The 10,833-nt window shown below is 37.0% G+C and overlaps 1 non-coding gene across 1 annotated transcript; it reads left to right on the top strand.

Annotated features, from left to right (window-relative positions):
* The first annotated feature begins 5,010 nt into the window (after positions 1–5,010).
* On the top strand, positions 5,011–5,117 carry LOC138826298 (U6 spliceosomal RNA). Its single transcript, XR_011371644.1, has one exon. It is a non-coding gene; the product is annotated as a U6 spliceosomal RNA (small nuclear RNA).
* The last annotated feature ends 5,716 nt before the right edge of the window (positions 5,118–10,833 follow it).

Raw genomic sequence — 10,833 nt, 5'->3', positions numbered from 1 at the left:
CACGCTGAGTCTTGGTTCCTGGGTCATCTATGGTCTGCGAACTGCAGGATGAAGATGTCTGCTCCTTGTCGGTTCTTGCTGGTGTTGAGTAGAATCCGCTCGCCCTCCACGTCTGGCTCTTTCGTCCCTGTTATGCCTCCAGCTTCTCCTTGGCCATCTTCCTGGATCCCCGTCCACGACTTTTTTTTCCCCATCCCTCCACAAATTATACCAACATCAAATATAGTGAAAGAAGGGGTTATACTGTGGGGGAGGGACATACAAAGCTACAAAGAAATAATCTTATAAATGAAAGAAAACCAATTAAATACTTATCTAAGGATTCTTTTTCCTAACATCACATTATCTCACTTTTCCTGCTTGACTCATACATATACTAGATATTGCAAATAAGGGAATCCATTGCACCTTTGTGTATTTGGGCTTGGCTTACTTCACTTAATATAATTTTTTCCAAGCCTTTCCATTTCCTAACAAATGGGGAAATATCATTCTTTCTGATGGAGGCATAGAATTCCATTGTGTATATAGACATGACAGAAAGGTGAGGGAAAACCTTTTACTCTTCAGTGAGGTTGTGGCTTGTGTTTCACAAAGTGTTATGAAAGCTCTCCATGAGAAATCTAGCAGCTCTATTTCTAAAAAGTACTTGCATGCTTACACTTTCTGTTAATGTCTCAATTCAAGTACTTCTCCTTGGAGTTCAGTACTATTCAATTATTCTGTGTCAGCTTTTTGTTACATTTTGCAGACCAGTCTTGCTGATGAAATTTGTGCTTCCAATTCCATCCACAAAATGCAGACAAAAATTATATGAAAAAATTTGTATCTGTTGACAGTGCATATACTTTTATTTTTTATTACAAACATAGAATGTAGTACAAATTTTCATAGCAATTACACTGCACCTGCACTAGGTTGTGGGCAGATTCTAATGTAAATAATATACTGTGTTCATGTAGAGTAGTTGAGTATCTGATGTTTTAATATGCCTGTGGTCCTAAAACCAATACCTTACTGATATTGAGTGACAAATACAACTTCCTATACGTACAAAAGTTTTCCTTGCATCTTTTTAATATATATACATATATATAGATAGATATTTATATTGTAAAGAAACTGTACAGAGGGGTTACAATTACATAAGTAAGGTAATGAGTACAATTTTTTTTCTTTACTATTGGTCATTGGCTTGAACTCTAGGCCTGAGCACGGTCCCTCAACTCTTCAGCTCAAGGCTCTCGCTCTACTACTTGAGCTACAGTGCCACTTCCGATTCTCTGGTGGTTTATTGGAGATAAGAGTTTTACGGACTTTCCTTCCCTGGCTGGCTTTGAACCACAATCCTCACACCTCAGCCTCCTGAGTAGTTAGGATTACAGGCATGAGCCACCAGCACCTGGCATGAGTCCAGTTCTTATTGAGCATTTTTACCCCATCCTTTTTTTCCCCTACCATCCCTTCTCTTCACACCTCCTCAACTCATCCCTCCACCCACTCTCTGATAAAGTGTCTTATTATTACATTATTACATTATTATCTCATTATTACAATGGGTCACCCGGAATCTTATCTTTGTATATTAAATGAAGAAATGCTGGCTTGATTTATGCTGATTCTACTTGTGTAGACACAAGTAAAATCAGTCACCAAGTCCAAGAGCATATAAATGAAATGGACACCTTTTTTGTCAGTTGGTTTAGTTGTGTTCTACACATTTATTGACAGGTTACAAATTATTCTCAAACTTTAATATATTAAAAATAATCTCTTCGTTTCTTATTTTCTTGGCCAGAAAATCAGCAAGACCTCAGTCAGCATTTCTCTCATAGGAATTTTCACATGAGTTGGTTACCTGTTGACCTGAGGTCCAGTTTTATCAGGACTTACTAATCTGCTTAGGAATTGATGCTGGCTGTTGGAAAAGAGCTCAAAGAAGGATGCCATTTAAAGGCTTATAATTTTATTCTTTACCATGATATTCTCCTGCTACTTTGGTTGTTGAGAGTGTGTATAAGAGCAAGCATTCCTTGGGGATCAGGGAGACACTATATGATCTTTACATACTGATATTTCCGAGCAACTTGCTATCACGTATACTGCATTTTGCAAGTCCAATCTGTCAAAACCTACCAGTTTTAAGAGATAAGAGGAGTGGTAAAAGAACTCTTAGAGACAAATACATCTTGAACATATTTTGTTCCAAGCATCCCATCTAAGGCATTTTCAGCAACTAATGAAACTTGCGTTGGCTATAATTATGTATCTTTCTCCATGTGTGCATGTATACATGTGTATATGTATATGTGAATTTGTGTGTATACTAACATATATGTGTACTATATAAGGGCATATACACATATATGCATATATAAATAAATATACATATACAAATATATATGCATATATATTTTTGTTCAGTGACTTAATCTATAGTTCCCAGAACATTGTCATTCTCACAAAGTGTTCATGATAAACTGCTCTGAAGACCTGTGCTCTATTGTACTCACTTCCACCATTACATTCTTTTTCATCCCTGTGAACAACTTCGGTCTATTTTCCATAGGAGAGCTTTGTTTTCATTACATGTAGTTACAAACAGATAATCAAAGACAAAAGTTGTTTGTGAAAGAAAAAGAACTTTTAGGTCACAGGTTAAAATATCTTTTTTGGGGGGAGGGGTCCAGTCTTGGTGCCTGAAGTCTGGGCCTGGGAACTGTCCCTCAGCTCTTCATCTCAAGGCTAGCGCTCTACCACTTGAGCCACAGCGCCACTTCTGGCTTTTTTTCTTTTTGCTTATGTGCTGCTGAGGAATCGAACCCAGGGCCTCATGCATGCAAGGCAAGCGCTCTACCACTGAACCACTTTCCCAGCCCAAGTTAAAATATCATATCCATCCAAATGATTCTTATGAGATGAAATTTTTAATAGTAGTAAACGTGAAAAGGAATTCCTAGACCTGTTGTTTTGCCATTTAGAATGTCAAAGAAAAATATCATGTCACTCATAATTCTTCAAGAATGCAAGGGAAAATGTTAGTCCCCATCATGTTCCCACAAAGCCAGTGGATCCTCAAGGATAATAGTAGACCAGCGGAAATTCTATGTAGCAGACATGGAGCATGGAGCACGAAAGAGAAAGAGAGGAAATGAGAGAGTGTGAAAGAGGGAGAAATATCATGATACTGAAAGTGCATAACAGATAAAAAAGAGCTGTACGAGAATATTCATACTGTTATCTTTAGACTCTACATGTACATTTGAAGGTATTTGATGTATGATAATCCCTCAACCCAAAATATAAAATGATTTTAATAAAAATTAAAAATGACTCAGAAGTAATTGAAAATGCTAACACAATTTCACTTTAGCAAATTCTCAGAGATATTTCATGACTTTAAAAGAATGAAGTGGCTGGGGTTAGTATAAATTTACAAGTATAACAATACACAAAAATATGAAAAGATATTCATATATTTCATTATATAACCCAAAGCAGAAAGAAAATGTTGTTTAGATGAATCTTTAAAACCCAGTCTATCAGGAGCTGGGATGGTGGCTGTTGTAGAGTGCCTGCTTGCATGCATGAGGCCCTAGGTTTGATTCCTCAGCATCACATAAGTAGAAAAAGACGGAAGTGTTTCTGTGGCTCAAGTGGTGGCACTAGCCTTGAGCTGAGGTACAGCAACCAGGCCCCAGAGTTCAACCCCATGGCCAACAAAATCAAAGTAAAAAACAAAACAAAACCTAGTCTCTCACTTTTGTGACCTCAACTCTGTATTATCACTGCTTCAGCCTAGGGCTAGGATTTTAAGTGTGGACATTTATCATCCGTCCTGATTCTGACTGTACTTGATAATTTTTAATCAATATTTTGTTCTTAATTTTGCTTTTTGTAAATTCACACGCAACTATAAAAAATGGTTTGGCCATCCCAGTAACCTTCTCAAAGTACCTCCTGATGATGAATAACAAAAGGTTTTACTATATTACAAGGGAAATAATACTACAAATAAAGAAACACAATAAATAAATATTAATGATTAATAAAATAAAATACCAAAGAATTACCAATGTTTTCAGTATTTGAAGTGTACTTCCATATTTGATTTTACTATTCTCACATTCCTGTACATTTAACACTGAATAAGATTATGATGTTCAATAAGAGTTTTATAGGCTATGTGTAGTTTTTAAAGTTACCCACTAAGATTGCTTTTTATGACTCATCTCATCATTTGTATATGTATATGTATATGGTTTATATCATCATTTGTTCCTCACTAACATATAAAGTAAGGAAGCCCTAAAGTTTTAAGAGAAACTGTGCAGTTAACAAAGTCTTAACTCTTCACTCTGCTTCTTTACACTAAGCCTTTGCAACATCTCATTAGTAATGTTTTTATAAACTCTGAAATGTACTTTTTAGTAGCATATGTCTGCTACCATAAATCTTAAATATTTATAGAAAAGTTGTATGACCTGACAAACAGTCCTAATTTTGGCCTATATAAGCAAATTTCCAAAATTAAATATATTTAAAACATTAAAACTTTAAAAATACTTTAACACTTGCCACAGTGTTCATTATGACAGGTGCCTTATACAGAATAATTGAATTCGTCCTCCTACACATCTCTTTTTTTATTTTTATTTTTTGTGAACATACTGTACAGAGGGGTTACATTTACATGGGCAAGATAATGAGTAAGTACATTTCTTATGAAGCATTGCAGCCTCCTCCTTTGTTTACCCTTCACATCCCTTCCCAGCCTTCCTCCGCCCCCCCACCCAATTCCACCCCCCCTCCCCCGATCCTACACATCTCTTGAACAACAATATCTGGGATTATTTTGTTTTTGACATGTCAATCTTGGCTATTCTTAAATGTGTGCTTATGTAAGAAGTACATGGTTCTAAAATTTCACGAGAATTCTTCAAAACTTACTTTTCTTTGAATTGTCTAGTTCAAGAAAATCAATTACACTTTATATATAAAAAATGCTCTGTGCTCAATTCAGCAGCACATACACTAAAATTGGAGCAGTACAGAGTAGATTAACATGGCCCCTGCGCAAGGTTGATATGCAAATTCTTGAATCATTCCATATTTTTACAACTAAAGATGCTGGAGAGGATGTGGCCACAAGGGAACCTTACTTGATTCTTGGTGGGAGTGTTAACTTATTCAACCACTTTGGAAAGCAGTATGGAGGCTCATCAAAAGACTCCATATAAAGCTCCCCTATGATCCAGCAATCACACTTTTGGGGATTTATCCAAATGATCACAAAGAAGACCATACTAAAACTACCAGAACAACTATGTTTACTGCAGCATTGTTTGCAATAGCTAAGATATGGAGCCCACCCAGATGGCCCACAGAAGATGAATGGATCATGAAAATGTGGTATATATTCACAATGAAATTCTATGCCTCCATGAGAAAGAATGGCATCGCCCAATTTGTTAAGAATTGGAAAGACTTGAAAAAAATTTATTAATTGAAGTAAGCCAAGTCCAAAGAAACATAGGTCCAAAGGTTTCCCTTATTTTCAACAGCTAATATATGTCTGGGATAAGCGGAAGCTATGTGCATATCAGATAAGATGATATTACAGGAACTGAACAAGACAAGTGTTTTTTTTTGTTTCTTGCTATTGTTTCTAAGATACTTATAATGTGTGATGTGATTTTTTTTGTTCCTTTATATGTTCCTTCCCTAAGCTCTAACCCCTGTTTTCACTGTACTTGAAGTTGGTGCGCCTACATCCTGTGTATACGTTCCTCTAATTTGGGGAGGGGGAAGGGAAATACAAAATTGTTAAATATGGATACAGGTTGAGATGCACAAGACACTATGTTGAAAAATGAACTTTACAATTTAGGCAGGGGAAGGGGGAGGGGAGTGTATTTCTGGAGGTGGGAGGGAAAGGATGGTGGAAGAAAAAGAAAGGAAGAGGTAACAATGCTTGTTAGGAAATGTACTCATTATTTGCTCATATAAATATGACACCTCTGTACAGTTATTTTTACAGGTGGACCCATTGCAACAATGAGAAGTACAAGTCGTTATGTTGAAAACGAACTTTACAACTTTGGTGGGGGGAGCGGGGAGGATTGGGTGGGAGGGCTAGGAGGATGGGAAGGGATGGGAAGGGGAAACAAAGGAGGAGGCTACAATGCTAGATAAGAAATGTACTCATTATCTTGCCCACGTAATTGTAACCCCTCTGTACAGTATTTTCACAGTAAAAAAAAATGTATAAAAATGTTCTTATATACAAGAGTTTATTTCCTCTATTTTACCCAGATAATATCATTAACAAAGAAATTAATGCAGAACACTGATATGCTGATTTGAAGGTATTTTGAATAAATGTGTGTGTGTGGGTGTGTGTACACACACGCATGCACACGTGCACACATGCACATGCTTGTGCATTGGCATGCTCAGAGTTTGAAATCAGGGCTTCAAGGTCTTGCTAGGCCTTTCCTCTATGAGCTACATCTCCATTCCTGGCTCTTTGCTAGTTCATTATAATTTCTGAAAAATAATCTCATGAATTTATTCTGCCCTGAGGGGCTTCCAACAGTTATCCATAGATCTCAGGCTCCTGAGTAGATATTCCGAGTAGATAGGATTAAAGGTGTTACCAGCCAGGACAAGGCTTTCAGAATAATTTTAAAAGTAGAAGAAAGTTTACTTGATGGGGGCCTGTTTTATCATCTCCTACTTTTAAATCATTTTGGAGTGATTATATGTGAATTTACTTCATTTTCGGGTTCTTAAAAGATAGTAAGTTTTGTTATTTAAAAGTTTTAGTACTTTTTAAAAAAGGATACAGGAGCTATGGGACAAAAGAAATTTGACTGTCTTTGGACCTCAATTTATAAGCTCAGCTCTGTGCATGATAACCCAATGTCACCAACAGAGTCTGTGTTGGAGACAAAATGTAACAGAAAACAATCACCATGGGCAATATTTGGTATGCTATTATTTATAGGACAATATGAATATTGAAATGAGAGTGTAAGAGAATGGAGAGATTTTTACCTACATTTTTGTATTGCTAAAAGGCTTTTGGAGACTGTGACTCATTTCCTTCCTCACTATGTGTCTTTGAGCCATGCACTTCGTGCCTTAAATTACAATTTTTCCCAACGCTAAAATGATAATAACATTAGCATTATAGCAAATGTTATCTTAAGAATTGAGAGAAATAAAACTTGCAAAATACTTAACATAAACTTCTGTGAATGAGCTTTGAGTTTAGCCAAAATTTTTTAATACTAAATAGAATGCAATAATATTACAGAAAACATTACAGGTAGTGAGCAACCAGAAGGAATGTGATCTATTGACCATGCTCTGCTTCCAAGGAAGCCAGGTGTACAACGTCTCATGCTTTAAATCAAACTGGTTATCTTATGTCTTCGTAGTGTAAAAGTATCAAGGACAGAATAATGAAGGAATGTTGTAGACTGAGGTAATGTCCATATGATAATGTGCAAAACTGATAAAACGTAAAAGTACCTGAGCAGTATATTGTGTTTTATATCATTTAAGTTCCATTCAAAGATAGGTAATACCTAGAAAAATGAATTCTCTTTTTGATATCCTATCGTAGGTCCTTAGCAGGATGAACTCTTTCTTCATTCTTGTTGAGGCATTATCAGATGAGAAGAACTGTATTTTTTGTTTGCTTCCTTCAATTTATTCTTCGATTTGAAATCTAAACTACTTGACACTGAAAGAAACCAAGGGAAATTAGACACACAGGCTTTGGAAAAAACAATTAACATAAAATAAATAAAATACATATAGCTTTATGAAAGGTCTAACTAAATTGAATTATATAGTCTAAAGATTGAACAGAAAATGATATAAGCAATATCATGTTATTGAAAATTGGAAAATGTAAAGACTTGCTTAATTTTTTCCTTTCTCCTCCCTTGAATTAATTATTGATTTTGTATAAAGAGATTAAAAATGAGATTAACAAGAAATAATTAAAATTCAAAAGAGTTCAGGGAAGATGGTAGGAGAGAAGGTGGAGTCTAAACAGGCTCTCTCATAGAAAGCAGTTTAAGTATTCCAGTGAACAGTCCTAAGTAAAAGAATCACACCAAGGGTGCCAACACCAGAGAGTTTGGCCAGAGAGGGAAAATCCAGGCAAGGAGACAGGTCCGTGCACTTGCCAGCAGGCTCCGCTGTGGCTGTGGGGGTGGCTGTGGCAGCCGTAGGCCATAAAACATGAAACACAGACAGTCTGGGATGAAAGCCCCAGATCAGCAGGCTAGGGGATTCTACACAGCAACAGCAAGAACTGACAAGGAACACACATCTTCATCCTGCAGATTGCAGACCAGCGACGAATCAGGAACCAAGACTCTGGCATGAGTAGAAGCCTGACATCCTCACTCCTTCTAAGGGAGCAGAGGAGGGAAGGCAACCCCTCCCCTCCCCACTACTGGAGATCTCCATCTTTTATACTGATAAAGGCCTGGCTGAGCAGCTAGCTCCAACTCAGGCCTTGGAAGAAAACAAGAGTCATTTAGCAGATCACAGGAACCCGACCTCACCTGCCAGGCTCAGCTCCACCCAGGGAAAAGTCATCCTGCCCAGGCAGAGAAAGTTCTGCCCTCCTCAAGTGTTGATTTCTTCACAGGATAAACAGAGCCAGAGTCTGCCCCTCCCTACAGCAGTCTTGACAATCAACTGAAATTCAGTAAACATAAACCCTGAGTATATCTCCAGGCTAAGCTCTGTAAGTGTCTCAGAAGCTAGCCCCTCAGGGAAACTCTACTGCTTGCTGAAAGGCCTCCACTCTACCCAGAACCAAGCCTCAACAAGCATCTCCAAACTAGAGGAAAAATCCATCTCCCTCTTTTGTGAGACTCAAAGCAGATCTCCCTCCCATTGAACTAGCCTGGGAGGAGGATCACAAAATTCTGGGTAAAGCAGAACATTTTTCTGCCTGCTCAAACAAACTAACTTAAGAAACCAATCCAGCCACAGGAAAATCAAACACCACAAGCAGACCAGAGACTCCAACAAGAGACTGGTTACAGACAAAAGGGAGATACAGGATCTTCCCACACCCTCCAAAAAATCAAAGAACTCATTTTTTGTACCTTTTAAAATTTGTTTAAATTTTTTGTTTTCATTTTTTTTAATTGTATTTTATTTTATTTGAGAACATACTGTACAGGGGGGCTACAATTACATGGGCAGGATAATGCATACATTTCTTACCAAGCATTGCAGCCTCCTCCTTTGTTTACCCTTCACTTCCCTTCCCCGCCTCCCATTGTTTGCTGTTAACCTTTTTTTCTTCCTCTTATAATTTTTATTTTGGGGGAATATCTGTGTGCGCGCGCGCATGTGTGTGTATGTGTGTGTGTGTGTGTGTGTGTGTGTGTGTGTGTGTGTGTGTGTGTGTGTGTGTGTGTGTGTGTGTGTTTTAGCTCTACTTAACTTTTGATCCTTTTTTTCTTTCTCATTCTTTTCATTTTTTCTTCTTTCGTTCTTTTTTGCATGACTTAATTGCTGTTCTGCTCATCCTCAGATATACCAATAGTTGATTATTAGACCTTATCCCCCATTGTGTACACAATCCAGAAATTTATTACTCAATTCAAATCCTCTTTGACAAGTTTCTTAATAGCAGTACTACCTCTTTATACCTGTATAATATTTTCAACTCTTTTTTACTTTTTCGCATCTCCTTTCTATCCCTCCCCTTCTCTCATCCTATCCCTGTTCTTCTGTGAATATTACGTTTTTAAATTTGCATAAATTTTAAGTGTTTCAATTAATAATTTTTAATATTTGTTTTTTTATTCTTTCTTGTCTCTTTTTTCTTTTTCTTATTTTTTCTTCTTTTTTTTTTCTGTCTACTATCATTCTATCCAAACTATTTCCCTTATTGAGATTAGGACTTAGATAATTTAACTCTCCTTTTACCTTTCCACATCCCTCTATATCTATTTTTACCCACATTTCTCACTAAACCTTATAATTTCTGGTATGTAAAATTATTCTTTGCTGATCATAGCTCATTAGTACATAGTTGTTTGATATTGAATAAAAAGATCTGTTGAACTAGATTGTATCTGCAGATTTTTGACTGTGCAACTACAGACTTTGGATGATGCTTGTCTTAAGATAGTGTTCTAGCACAAAACTGGTGTTACTTTCATCCCAAATCGGCAGAACAAGCAGAAAAACACAAGAAAAATGGCAAGTCCGGGTATCTCAACTCCCACTCATGATAATCAGGGGACAGAACAGATAATAATAATCCAGGGGAGAGCTCCCCAAAAGCTATACAAACACTACTGGTAAACATGGTAAATTAAAAAAATTGAAAACCTGCAAAGGACTCAGTGTGAGCATGATAGGGAGAGAGAGGAGCAAACCAAAGGTCAATACAGGAATATCATGACCTTGAGACACTTACTCAAAGACTGACACAGGAATTGTTTGAGCAGATTGAAAACACTCAAAGAGAAATACAGGGAGGGCATGAGCAGGCTGAGTCCAGTCAAAGAGATAGACATGACTTGCGTGAGCTGGCTGAGAATAGACAAAGAGAAAGGAATTGCATAAACGTGAGGAAGCTAATCAAAGAGTAATACAGGAATTGAGAGAGCAGGATGAGATAGACAAAGATCTTTAGAGGCATTTATGGAATCCATAAAGAGAGAGCTGAAAGAAGTCAGGAAGACCACAAAGGGAATGCTGAATGGAACCCAAAAGAAGGAATGGGAGTCCAAGGAAACCATAACCAATCAACTAAGTGATTTGAGAATAAACACTGAAAAC

Source organism: Dipodomys merriami, unplaced genomic scaffold (assembly GCF_024711535.1).
Source record: "Dipodomys merriami isolate MVZ:Mamm:240054 unplaced genomic scaffold, mDipMer1.0.p SCAF_141, whole genome shotgun sequence".
Lineage (NCBI taxonomy): Eukaryota > Metazoa > Chordata > Mammalia > Rodentia > Heteromyidae > Dipodomys > Dipodomys merriami.
This window is presented reverse-complemented; position numbering and strand designations above follow the sequence as displayed.